Below are 14,785 nucleotides of genomic sequence, written 5' to 3'. Positions count from 1 at the left end.
ACGAGGTTTGTATTTCGTTGTGTTGGTTTGAAATCATGTGATTTATTGTGTCCCATGCTTTACACAAATCACCCTTGCTCACAGCCAATTTTTCAAAGTAGCATGTGCCGACTCAACTCTATTGGTGGTTGTATTCCCAAGGTATCGGACCTTATCCGTCCACGCACAAATAAATTTCTCCTTCACCTTGTCAATAATGGTGCTTTCAACTTACTTCAATAAATCGGGATATTTTTCACATATTTTCCGAAATTGCAATACGGTATCGGCGTATAATTCTTTTGTCGACGAACTTGCAATACGGGCCCATGCATCCATTATTTGGTCAACAACCACTCTGGGCTTCACCGATTTTCCACCTTCGGTCCCTACTTGTTTCGTTCCCACGACGGGTTTAACCTTACTTCTCACATTACACGATATGTGGTATCGACAAAGTAATGCTTCGGAAGAAAGAAATATTGTTGCAACCGCATTCATCAAAGCGGTATCGCGGTCCGTAACAATCACCTTAGGCATTCCAATTTATTTCTTCAAAAGTGAGCGACACATCTCCAATGCCCACCTAAAATTATCTTCTTTTTCACACTCCAAAAAGGCAAAACCAACGGCAAATGTCTTCTCGGTAGATGTAACACCGACCATCTCAAATAATGGGAGTCAATACTTGTTGATCTTGTAGGTAGAATCGAGAAGGAGCACTGTCGAGAAAGTGTTGAATAACTTTATCAAATCCGGATGAGTCCAAAAAATATCTCAGACTGTAAGCTCGTCATCGCAAGTTTTGTGTATCGCGACACATATTTGTTATCATCCAACATTTTCAACAATTGCTGCATCTCGCTCCTATCTCCCATACTCATCTTATTATTACAGTATTGTTGATTATAAACTTGTCTTATATTTGATATGTTGTCGGGTTCCTTCCTTTTCAATGTGGCAAGTATATTTTTCGGTTGGACAAAATTCAAGGACATGTCTTTAATAGATGCCTTCTCAACGAGATTTAGCCGACATGCCATTGATGACCTTGTAATTTTGAGCACAAATCATGGTTATGCAAACCACTAATAACATATAATCTCCATTTCTTGCTAGCCAACATGTAACAACGGATTTTAAATGGACACTCACATTTTCTAGTTTCTGTGTCGTCTCTTTTAAAATTCTCAAGAGGAGGATGGCATTTCCCTCTTCTTTCGCACAATATTGTTACAAACGGGTTTCTTCTTGGCGTAACATAATCCGATCTTCCTATCACCACACCAAAACCATGGTTAGTTGCATTCCTACGAATCCATGTTAGCATGCTTTCACGATCATCAAAGTATTGCTTGCTACTAAAGTCACCTCCGACATCTACCATATTTGCGACTACCCTATCGATACTCGTACAAACATCGACTAAAGTAGCTAATTCTCTTGAAATATTATCGGGGTGCACCATGCCTATTTTTCCAAAATCACACAGAATTACAAAATGCTGAAAAAAAACTGCAGGAATTATTCCGTAGATGCACCTACGGAAGTGTTCTTCCTCAACATGTTTCGTAGATGGATCTACGGAAGCTATGTAACCTTTTTACGGAAAAAATCATTGATAATGTGAATAATATAGTGGTTGAAAGTGATTATTTACCTAAAATTAAGACTCTTCTTGCTTCTTTTAATTTGTTGCACCAAAAAGTTTAAGTCTTGGAGTGAAATAGGGTATTGATGATGTAGGATTTTTAGGGTGTGGGATATGAAGAGTTTGAAGAAATGAAACAATGGGGGGAGTGATCATGTTGGTTCAAACTATATCAGACACTTTCGTAGATGCATCTATGAAACAATGTGGCGCTAAGCTATGTCGTATATGCACCTACGAAAACGTCCCTGAACTGATTTTTTGTGTATTTTTCCCCATATACCCTAGTTTATTACGCTTTCGTAGATGTATCTACGGAAGGAATCAAATTTTTTCAAAATATAGGGTGCTTCCAAATGTGCATCTACAGAAGTTGGGGGCAAAAATTGAATTTCATGTGGATTTTAAGAGATCCATGGGGTTGGTTGAGAATCTTTCATTTCTAAAGCAATAAGAATTTTTCAATTTATCCTCTTAAAACGCAAATGTTTATGGGAAGTGTATTTTAATTCAAAATATATTGTTAAATAGTATATTATGATAGATTTTAGATGTGTTCGTAGGAAGCATGTTTCGTTTAGCATATTTAGTATGGGTGTCTGTCGTGCGATTTTGACAATTTTGACGTTATAAGTCATCTGAAGTGCAATAAAAAAATGTAAGATTCAATTTGTTTCGATTGACTTTTAGAAATGAAATCAAACTAAATTAAATCAATGCGGTTTGGGTTTGTTCATTTGGTTCGATTTTTTACAAGATTTTTTTGAAGTATACATACACATATAAAGGATAGCATAACTTCATGTTTATTCATTCATACATTACCAAATAACAGCAAAACCTATTATATTTGGACAACAAATTCTCATTTAATATACAAAAACAATATTAGATTAAAGTGGAATAAAAAAAACATAAAATGGTATCATAAAACAATATCAAAAACATTATAATGAAACAGAAAAATCACAGAAGAAAAAAAATAAAGAAGATGAAAAAGAAAAAACATAAAAGATGAGAGATTAAAGACAAAGAGGTGTAATAAAAAAACAAAATTGGAAGGGAGAACAGTAACATTAAAAATGAGAAGATGAAAAATAAAGAACATAATAGATGAGGGATTAAAGAAGAATATGTGAGATGTATGTGGCTTCCTTCATCACTCTTCATCTTTGCTCCTCCATCGCTCATCATCTTTGTTCCTCCTTGCACTCAAACACTCAAAGATGCTAAGTTGATTTTGCAGGAGCATGAAGATAAGAAATAGGCGGGAAAGAAAGTTATGTCATGTGAAGTGCATGAAGATGATGATGAGGCGTTATGACTGCTGGACATATATAAGATTCAAAGTGGAAAAATATCGGCTGAAGACGGGAGTATGTCGTATGTCAATATTGAAAAAGAATGAAGTTGCACCTCCATCTTCTTCGTCTAGATCTAACCCAAAAGTAAAAGAAGTGGCAGTAGTAGATAATGAATTTGGTGATCAATAACACATTACAGATGACGAAAAAGATGTTATTGGTAGAGGAAGTGATGATGAAGATTTAGATTTTAATGATTCTTGAACTTTTAATAGAGTTTTGATGTTTAGTTATTTTAAGATTTAGATGTTTAAGTGTTTGTTTTCTTGAATTTTATTGCTATTTATAAGTATGTTGCAGTGTTTTGCTTAAGAGTTATGCTTTTTAATGGTATTTGGAGTTAGAAGTATCCTATTATACATTTGGAAGTATTTTATTACTTAATACTTCATGAAGTTTGAGTTTTTTTGGTATTTACTAGTATGTTTTCAGCGTGTAAGTGTCATTAAAATATTTATTTTTTAGTGTCCGTGTCACTAAAATAGCGCATGCATCGTTCTTTGCTTCCGCGCCGCTCCCGTTTTGGGGTTGACCATGCAGCACCGCTTTTTGAGATTAATAATATATCTAGATAAGGTTTTAGATGTCCTTTAGTTTGGTCACCATCATTAGAGAGTTGAAAAATCATTACCATCGACTTCAACAGTCATTGATGTTGTCATTGTCAAAACTTTAAGAAAGTTATCAGCAGAATCATCAACTTCATACTTACAAGTACATAGATCAATATTATCCTCTTTTTTATGATGACAACACATCTCTTAATGAGGTGGTAAATAGAAACAAATAGATATATAATTAGAGTGGTTAAACTCCCTTTCGCATGAGAATACTTTACTCTCATGAGAGTATATTACCCCTTTTCATAATAAAAAAGGTGGAAAATAAAGCATAACACATAGATCACATATTTGGTTGGGTAAAACGAGCGAGTTAACCGATAAAGAGAAGAGCAAGGATATTCCAAAGTGAGACACATATAAGCATGACACGAGATTATGCTTCACCCCATGTATGATAGCATGGTAGATTGATAGGTAACCTTTGGAGACTCCTCCTTGATTCTTTCTCGGACAAAACTTAAAAAGTCTTTGGATCTTTCTAAACTGAGAAGTAATTTTGGAATCCGCTTTATTTTTGCTGAGATTCTTTCCACGAGATTTCTTCTTAGGAAATATTCGGACAACCTCATTTTAGCCTCCTCGGTCTTTTGGGTCATGGATTTATATTAGGCTCTAAGCATACTGCTTGTGGCACCAATTTGTTCCAAAAACACGCAAGACTCGGCCAAAGGATAAATAGAATATTTTGTATTGGCTAAGTAATTGAATAACCACTTACTAGAGAGTCAACCCTTTTTGATTCTTTAATCTATAATAAGTGTACTACCTCAAAATCTCGAGATGAGAAAAGAAAACTTCCCATTTCAAGGGAACCACAAACCACAATTGATTTTCCTTCTCTACAAATCGTTTGATACGAGAGTTGGTTCAATTATAAGATTGATAAATTCATTAAAAATTTATCATCTTAATCTTCTAAGTGGTTCCATGATCACACCCGTTGAACGATACCATCAATGACGAATGAAATAAAGAATCTTGAAGCTTTATGGTTGTGAGAGAGGGGAAGTGCATAAGCTTACTCGTCTGGTATTGTGTTTGATGATTAATGTATTGTAAAGTATAAGAGTAGCTCCTAAGATACTAAGGAAACTCTCACACACACTCAAATATTTTCGAAGTCTCTCATTTTATAAAATCACTGGAAAAACGTTTTAAGCACGTGCATGGGTGATTACTAGTTGGTTTAAACCTACGTGAGTGGTGTTTACACTAAATAATCAATTAATACAATAGGGTTAATCAACAAACTCTTTTGTAGTACCTCATAATCTGAAGAATTCATTTTGAATCTCTAAGTTCTCACTTTCCACTCCTTTTCTATTCTTTCACTAAAGTTATCTTAGTGTTTATGTCTGAAAAATACGTGTAAGAGTTTGGTTGTACAAATGTATGTGCTTTTATTGATATTCATTAAGAATATGATTCTCTTACTTAATATAATTGTTTAGTTCTTTGATATGGGAAACTTATTTGTCTTCCCAATAAATACCACCATAAGGTGCATTAAATGCTACACATGTCTCTCCTCCTCGAACACTCAATCTGGCCAAATTGATTGATGTTTGGGTGTCTCAGAAATATCTCCTTATAATAGACTTGTTTCCCCAAATCTACTAAATGTCCATGCCACAAAAGCATTTGCGGTCCCGAGCACTTTCGATAGAGGGACACATAATATTCCACTCGCCCTTTACTAGGGAACTCGCACATGAGGGAAGCACCACCCAACAAAAGAATTCTCAATCTTGGGGATCAGCGACTGAGTGAAAGCAAGTATAAAAAAGAAAGATGTTTTAATCATCCTCTCATTAAAGGAAAAGTCCACGTGCTTGAGGGACTATGAAGTGTTTTATTTGATAAATACCCAAACCAAGGCGCCCTTGCCCATCAGTTGGGCCTCCCGAAAGGTGATCCAAGAGAGTCACTCAAGAGCTTCCTCTGACTTGGGAGTTAAGCTTGAAAGAGTCTCCGATGACCCCACGAAAATAGTGGTCAATAACCTACCCCAATCAGAGGAGAGCATTTAAGACCACGTCCAAGAAGGTAAAATTCCTAGGCCTCGGAGAACTCCTATAATTACAATATCCCTCGAGGGGATAAAAACTCTTAAGTCATACACACTAAATATCACTCACTACTACTCCGAGAGCACTTCGCTCCTAATAGCTCTAACACCTTCAATTCAGCCACCCGTCGGCCACCAGCAGGGCCGCTTGTCATACCCTAAAATTTGCCCATCTCATTTCATCATCAAGGGTTCAAGGTTCAAAGGTCTATTCAGGCAACGTTCTCATAATCGAGGGCCTCCTAAATCAGGGTTTTGCATTCTATCAAAGGAGTTTGAATCTCTAAGGCCTCAAATGGATCTCAAGGTGTCTCATATGACTCAAAGCATCTCCATGTCAAAAGTCAAGCTTCAATTTCAAGGATTGCTCATTCAATGGCTCAAGATGATCGATAATCGACTATGTTGACCTAAAAGTTAACTATGGGCAAAGTACAGTCAAAACTCCTGACTTTTGGTCAACATCAAGTATTTGAAGTGATATCCATCGTTCGATCAATGGTTGATCATGACCCATTAATAAAAACTCAGAAATGAACAAAGAAAAGGTTCAAATTAGGGTTTTTTAAAGGAGAAAGTCAACTCAACTTTGATCGGCCATAAATTTCACATAGAACATCAAAAATTTCCCAACTAAAGCCTATTCTGAAGGAAATTTGATTCTCTACAACTTTGTCTCTCACAAGCCAAGGCCAGAAATGCATCATTTGGGAGATATGGTACGAGAGATTATAGGTCCTCCAAAAAGTCAACAAAAAACATCTTTTGGGTCAAAGCTCATAACTCGAGCATGGAAGCTCCAATTGAGGTGAAACCAAAAGGAGGTTTTAAAGGACTCTTTAAGCTTTCCAAAAAGTCCTAGAACATGGTTATATGGCAAATATTGAAGGAGATACGAGGCACACAAGTTGGCAAAATTTCAAGAAATACATAAAACCCTAAATGAAGAATTTTGAATTTCTTGATTAATGGGCCTAAGGTTTTCACTTCAAACATGGTCATGACCTTGTATGAGACCTCTAAATCCATATTCACCCTTTTATAATTTTTATTTACTATTTATTTGGATTTTTTATTCATTTAAAAATCAAATAAATTAAGAAAAATATCAAAATAAATGGATTAAATTGCATAGCTCTTGTTTTAATCACATGAAGGCCCAAACAACACCATAAGGAGGTCCAATTTTCGTTCATATGTAAAAGGGAGGGTTTTAGCCAAATGAAAAGGAAGAAACCTCATGCATATTCAAGCAAAATTCCAAGGGATCAAAAATAAAGAGTCCAAGCCCATGGAATGACCTAATCTACTCTCATATATATGCTTAACATGATCAGAGGGCAGGGGGGACGAAAATTAGGGAAACAAGACTAGGGTTTCAAGGAAGAAATATTCAAGAACAAGGCAAAGGTGTGGCACTCTTCTCAGCCAATATGAGGGCATTCCACACGTTCTAATCAAGGCAAGAGGTCCCCAGCAATCTATTCCACGCATCATCACGGTCCAACCGCGTCCAGAATCTCCATGTTTGTTTTCACGATTTGCCAAACTTTTTAACCATTCGAATTCGTGATTCTTGCAATTTTAATCGGTATTATGTGCATATGCTTGTTCATGACAGTGTTTAGGGCGAGTCTGAACCATCGTTAGCGAGTTTTAGTGCAGGATTAATAGCATGCCATTATTAGGGCAAAGGAGTTCATCTCCTTCGTATCAGCACTTACAGACGTTTTTAATCAAAAATAACCCCGCCAATGAGTTCGCAAGGGTCAATTTAGTGGACCAGGTTGCTTCTTGTTTTCTTTTTCTCTGATTTTTGCAGGTCGACGGTGGAGGTCAAACGGAAGGGATGACCGGAATCCCTGTTCGGCGGCTGTAGAAGGGGGAGAATGTTTGACTGGCGCGGTTGGTGTGCTGGCTCGTTCTCGTTGGTCAGTCAACATGAGCACCACATCTCTCCTCATCTGATTCGTTAATCGCATACTACTAGGGCCCGCGTCTGGTTTTTGTTTGACTTAACCATTTAGAGTTTATATTATATTTATTAATTGTTGTGCACCATATAAATAACTGATCAACGCAACTCATGTGGTAAAGAGGGGGAATAGAGAATCATGAGGGAGCCGGTTCAATCCCCAGGCTCTAATATATTTTTTTATGAATAGCGTGTCTCATGATCCAGCGCTGCCCTCACATAAGCGTCCACCATATACCTTTCAATTATCACCACCGGATCATCATCATCTTAGATCTGACGCGTACAAGACTGGAGGTATATCATGGACACCCAGAGGCCAGTAACACAGAATCCAAACCAGGTTTTATTATATATTTTTTATTTACTTTATTCTATAATTGTTTAGATTAGGATATTAATTATTTAATTTAATTAGTTTATTTAATTAGGATTAGGATTTAAATTAGGGTTAGGTTAATGATTAGGGTTTAGAATTATTTAGGACCATCCCGATTATTCGATTATGCCGATTATTCGACTTAATTGATTTAATTAATTTTAATTGTTAAAAACAACAAAACCATAGTCGATCCATGCATTAGGGTTTGCCTCGATCCGACTATATCTAATGGTCGCATTGGCGAGAAATATTTTTAATCTAATTAATTAATTTATTAATATTAATTCTTGACTGATTCTCTCCTCGATCTGACTAAATCTATTAGTCGCATTGGCGAGGGATAAAAATAATAAAACATCAATAATGTAATTCATCATCGTGTAATAACTGAATCTATTGGTTATGAGAGGTGGTGATAAAAAATATAAACCTTATTAAAATACACTTCATTTGCTGTTCGTGACGATCAAATCTATTGGTCAGAATAACCAGCAATACATTCTTCAATTCGTTAATTATAATGATCAAATCTACTGATCATCGCACCTAACGAAAACATATTAAATCAGGGTTGTACGCCTAATCCTAAAACACTTTAAAAAAAACTATGATTTATCATAACTACGATAATGCAACTCAAAAAGCCTTCAAACCATATCAGATCAAATTTGTAACACTCCATTTATTTTCATAATTTAATTTAATTAAATTAATTGAATTATGAGGAATTAAGCAATTGGGCTTGAGTTGTGGTTAGTAAGGAAGGGGGTGCATTGATAGGCCCTATTACTAATTAAAATAATTTTATTTCAATTTTAATAAAATAGGAGGAGTTGGGGAATAGAGAGGGTTACAACATTTTGGGAAAAGAAGTCTGAACGTGAAAAGAGAAGAGGAACGGAGAAGTGCGACCGAGGAAGAACGAAGAATCAACCTTCAGGTAAGGGGGGACTCTTCCGTTTATCTTCTATTATGGGATTATAGGTAGTATGATAGAATTTGATCGTGTTATTCGTATCAATTGGGTTGTGCTTAGGTTGTAGAAATGTTAGGTTTTGGGAGGATTGATGCATAATGATTATATTGGTCATGTATTGGTGATAATTGTATGGTTGAATGTATTATAAATGTGCCATAATATGTGTTATTCCACTGTATGCGAAATCTGGTTGGAGTGGGATTGGTTTGGTGGTGATTCGGTGAAAGGGGGACGAAATCGCAGGCTGTTTTCTGCTATTCGGAGCGCTGGAATTCGCCAGTTCGCGCCGCGTCCAGGAGTTGGCGCCGCGAACTGCGTGGCAGAAGGCCAGGAAGTTTTGTTGTGCTCAGTACGCGCCGCGAGGGTATGGCCGCGCCGCGAAGGCGTAGTTTCTTCTCGTTCCGCGCCGCGAAACCTTGTTTGCGCCGCGAAGGCGTTGTTCCTATTCGTTCCGCGCCGCGAACCGTGTGTGGCGCCGCGTGCTGTTAGTTGATGCGACTGTCCATTTTGAAAAATTTTAAAGAAGTGTAACTTTTAAACCGTAAGCCGGAATTTGGTGCCGTTTCGAGCACAGTGAAGCTAATCAAATAATTTATACAATCAAATGGTGTTTTGAGTTGTGGCTTGAATTATTTTTAGAACACTTGATCTTGTTGTTGTGGTGGGATATGCTTATAAGTACACTAATGAATGTCTTACCTGTATGATGTTGTGGTTATAACTGGTGTTTATTGTACATATATTGTTGGTATGAAATATGTGCTTTATTGATGATTATGACATTGATCGATGTGTGTGGGTTATGAGCATGTTATGGTTGATGCATGCATTCATAATCATTTGGTGGCTGGTCCTTGACGATGGTGGATCAGTGGTAGCTAATTCCCATTGTGTGGAATTAGTGAGTGGGTGTTGCCGTATCCTTGACGATGGTGGGTCGGTGAGTTGGGTTATCCCAGATTTTGGTACCACATGCATGTAGTTGCATTGCATTAGGCTGTTTTGCTATTATAACATGAATGGAGGATTGTCCAATGTTATAATATGTGTTAATTTGATTGTTTGCTTGCTGATTGTATGGCTTGAATCTGATCATAACTGTAATTGGGTGAATGGCATGTGAAATGATATTTTATTATCTATATCTTATAACATTAGTTAAATGTGAATGAGACTCACCCTTACTGTTGTTGTTTTTCAGATTGAGGAGTAGCGCTCGTACTTGGTGAGGATTAGCTCGTCAAGTAGTGTTAGAGTCAGTTGGGTCCGTGTCATGCTCTGGTCGTGTAACACTGGGGGCGTCGTTTAGAATTATTTGTTGAACTTTTTATTTTGGATGGATTTTTATGTTGATGCTTTAAGTCTATGACTTGGCTGTTTGTTATTCAGATGTTAAGATAATTCCGCTGTGTTACCATGATGAATCTGAATAAATTTGGTTGACGTTCTCCTTTATGGCATGACATGAGTATTATTGTTTAATTAATTGGAAGTTGTAATGCCCTTTTTCATGTTTACTCTGATTATTATTTATTATTTATGCGGGGTATTAGAAGGGTGTTACAATAGTGGTATCAGAGCATTGTCGGTCGTTTGAGTCAGAGTCTTAGTGTCGGTTAACCCCTCGTATGCGATTAGTGTAAGGTTGACACTGTCGATACTTCTGGTTCTGATAGATATTATTTGATATTTAGCAAAACAATGGCTGGAAGATGAGGAAGAAACGATGATGCTATCGCTGAGGCTCTGGGCATGATTGCTGGTGTGCTGGGAGGGAATGCCAATGGAGCTGGAATTGGTGCTGACAGGCAGCTGAATAGTTTTCAGAGGAACAACCCTCCGTTGTTCAAAGGCACTCACGATCCCGAAGGCGCCCAGAAGTGGCTGAAAGAGATTGAAAGGATCTTCCGGGTGATTGATTGTGACGAAAATCTGAAGGTGAGATATGGGACTCACATGCTGTCTGAAGAAGCTGATGATTGGTGGATGGCTAGTAGGGACGAACTGCAAGCTGCAGGAGTTGCAATCACTTGGGCTGTGTTCAAGAGAGAATTCTTGCGGAGGTACTTTCCTGAGGATGTTAGAGGCAGGAAAGAGATTGAATTTTTGGAGCTGACACAAGGTAACATGACTGTGCCAGAGTATGCGTCCAAGTTTGTTGAGCTAGCAAAGTATTATGTCCACTACAATAATGATGAGGCTAGTGAATTCTCGAAGTGTGTCAAGTTTGAGAATGGTCTCCGCGATGAGATTAAACAGGGTATCAGATACCAGAGGATTCGCAGGTTTGTCGATTTGGTTGACTGCAGCCGAATCTTCGAAGAGGACAATATTAAACTGAAGTCGTCGCACTCTCGCGAGTTAGTCGACAGGAAAGGGAAAAAGCAGATGGATCGCGGTAAGCCTTATGGTAAGGGTAACCAGAAAGCTGGAGGCTGGAAGAAGCCTAGTGGGGGAGACTCTAGTGCTCCTATTAAGTGCTTCAAGTGTGGAGAACCTGGACATCGCATTCACGAATGCAAGAGTGAAGAAAAGAAGTGCTATAGATGTGGAAAGGCAGGTCACATTGCTATTGAGTGCAAAGGGAACACTGTAACTTGTTTCAACTGCGGGGAAGAAGGTCATATCAGTCCTAAGTGTCCTAAGCCGAGGAAGAATCAAGCTGGTGGTAAGGTGTTCGCCTTATCTGGTTCAGAGACTACTCCAGATGATCGGTTGATTAAAGGTACGTGTTTCATCCATGGCACTCCTTTAATTGCAATAATAGATACTGGGGCAACTCACTCGTTTATTTCATTGGATTGTGCTAAACGACTGAATTTGGAAATATCTGAGATTAATGGAAGTATGGTCATTGACACTCCTGCGTCGGGTTCAGTGACTACTTCGTTCGCTTGTTTGAACTGTCCAATTGATATTTTTGGTAGAGAATTCGGAATGGACTTAGTGTGCCTTCCGTTGGAACAACTTGATGTTATCTTGGGTATGAATTGGTTGCAATTTAACCGGGTTCATATCAACTGTTTCACGAAGACGGTTATTTTTCCTGAAGATGTCAGTGTTGATGATTTAGCGATGACGGCTAGACAAGTGGATGAAGCAAGGAAGGACGGAGCTGTCGTGTTCATGTTGATTGCGTCCATGGAAGTGAAAAAGAAAGCGGTGAGTGGTGACTTACCGGTAGTATGTGAATTTCCAGAAGTCTTTCCGGAAGATGTAAGAGAATTGCCGCCAGAGAGGGAAGTAGAATTTGCTATTGAACTAATTCCTGGAACTAATCCTGTGTCGATGGCACCTTATCGTATGTCGGCATCGGAATTGAATGAGTTGAAGAATCAATTGGAAGATTTACTTGAGAAGAAATTTATTCGTCCTAGTGTCTCACCGTGGGGTGCACCGGTGTTACTAGTGAAGAAGAAAGAAGGTTCAATGAGGTTGTGTGTGGATTACAGACAACTCAACAAGGTTACTATCAAGAATCGGTATCCCTTGCCGAGGATTGATGACTTGATGGATCAACTAGTTGGGGCATGTGTGTTCAGCAAAATTGACTTGAGGTCGGGATATCATCAGATTCGGGTGAAGACGGACGATATTCAGAAAACAGCATTTAGAACGAGGTATGGTCATTACGAATATACAGTGATGCCATTTGGAGTAACCAATGCGCCGGGGGTTTTCATGGAGTATATGAATAGGATCTTCCATCCTTTTCTGGATCAGTTCGTAGTAGTATTTATTGATGATATTTTAATATATTCTAAGAATGAAAAAGAGCATGCGGATCATCTTAGAGTGGTATTGGAACTATTGAAGGAAAAGAAACTTTTTGCAAAACTGTCAAAGTGTGAGTTCTGGTTAAACGAAGTGAGCTTTCTTGGGCATGTAATTTCCAAGGATGGTATTGCCGTTGACCCAACGAAAGTAGAAGCAGTGTCTCACTGGGAAGCTCCGAGGTCAGTTTCCGAAATCCGTAGTTTCCTTGGTCTGGCGGGTTACTATAGAAAGTTCATTGAAGGTTTTTCAAAGTTAGCATTACCGTTAACTAAGTTGACCAGGAAGGGTCAAGCGTTTGTTGGGATTCGAAATGTGAAGAAGGATTCCAAGAGTTGAAGAGGAGGTTGACTAGTGCGCCGATCTTGATTTTGCCGAATCCGGCGGAATCTTTTGTTGTTTATTGTGATGCTTCGTTGTCAGGATTAGGAGGTGTACTGATGCAGAATCAACAGGTAGTCGCTTATGCGTCGAGACAACTCAAGGTGCATGAGAGAAACTATCCGACTCATGACTTAGAGTTGGCAGCAGTGGTATTTGTGTTGAAGTTGTGGAGGCATTACCTATATGGTTCAAGGTTTGAAGTATTTAGTGATCACAAGAGTTTGAAGTACCTCTTTGACCAAAAAGAGTTGAATATGAGACAAAGAAGATGGTTAGAATTTCTCAAAGATTATGATTTTGAACTGAAGTATCATCCGGGTAAAGCAAATGTTGTTGCCGATGCATTGAGTAGGAAGTCCTTGCATATGTCTATGCTTATGGTGAGAGAATTGGATTTAATTGAGCAATTCCGAGATTTGAGTTTAGTATGTGAAGACACTCCTACCAGTGTTAAATTGGGTATGCTGAAGCTGACTAGTAGTATTCTTGAGGAAATCCGAGAAGGTCAGAAGACTGATGTAGAGTTGGTTGATAAGTTGGCTCTGATTAATCAAGATAAAGGAGGTGAATTCAGAATCGACGAGAATGGTATAATGAGGTTTGGTAATCGTGTTTGTGTTCCTGATGTTGCCGAATTGAGGAAGAGTATTCTTGAAGAAGGACATCGTAGCGGATTGAGTATTCATCCTGGTGCTACCAAGATGTATCATGACTTAAAGAAGCTGTTTTGGTGGCCTGGAATGAAAAAGGAAATAGCTGAATTTGTCTATGCTTGTCTGACTTGCCAAAAGTCGAAGATTGAGCATCAGAAACCGTATGGAGCTATGCAACCGTTATTTATTCCAGAATGGAAGTGGGATAGTATATCTATGGATTTTGTTTCCGGTTTGCCGAGGACGGTGAAGAATTGTGAAGCTATTTGGGTTATTGTAGACAGGTTGACAAAGTCTGCCCATTTTATACCAATGAGAATGGATTACCCAATGGAGAAGCTGGCTCAATTGTATATTGAGAAGATAGTGAGTTTACATGGTATTCCTTCGAGTATCGTGTCGGATAGAGATCCAAGGTTTACATCCAGATTCTGGGAAGGTTTGCAGAAGGCTTTGGGTACTAAGCTGAGATTGAGTTCTGCTTATCATCCGCAGACGGATGGACAGACGGAAAGAACTATTCAATCACTAGAAGATTTATTGCGTGCTTGTGTGTTGGAAAGAGGCGGTGCTTGGGATAGTTATCTACCCTTGATCGAATTTACTTACAATAATAGTTTTCACTCGAGTATTGGTATGGCTCCGTTTGAAGCTTTGTATGGTCGGAGGTGTAGAACGCCTTTATGTTGGTATGAATCTGGCGAAAGTGCCGTGATTGGACCGGAAATTGTTCAGGAGACAACAGAAAGGATCAAGATGATTCAGGAGAAGATGAAGACTTCTCAGAGTCGTCAGAAGAGTTATCATGATAAAAGAAGGAGGACACTTGAATTTCAAGAAGGAGATCATGTGTTCTTGAGGGTGACTCCCACAACTGGTGTTGGTAGAGCACTGAAATCAAGGAAGTTGACTCCGCGATTTATTGGTCCGTTCCAGATTACGGAGAGGGTGGG

The sequence above is a fragment of the Vicia villosa genome, linkage group LG6, assembly GCF_029867415.1.
Source record: "Vicia villosa cultivar HV-30 ecotype Madison, WI linkage group LG6, Vvil1.0, whole genome shotgun sequence".
Lineage (NCBI taxonomy): Eukaryota > Viridiplantae > Streptophyta > Magnoliopsida > Fabales > Fabaceae > Vicia > Vicia villosa.
This window is presented reverse-complemented; position numbering follows the sequence as displayed.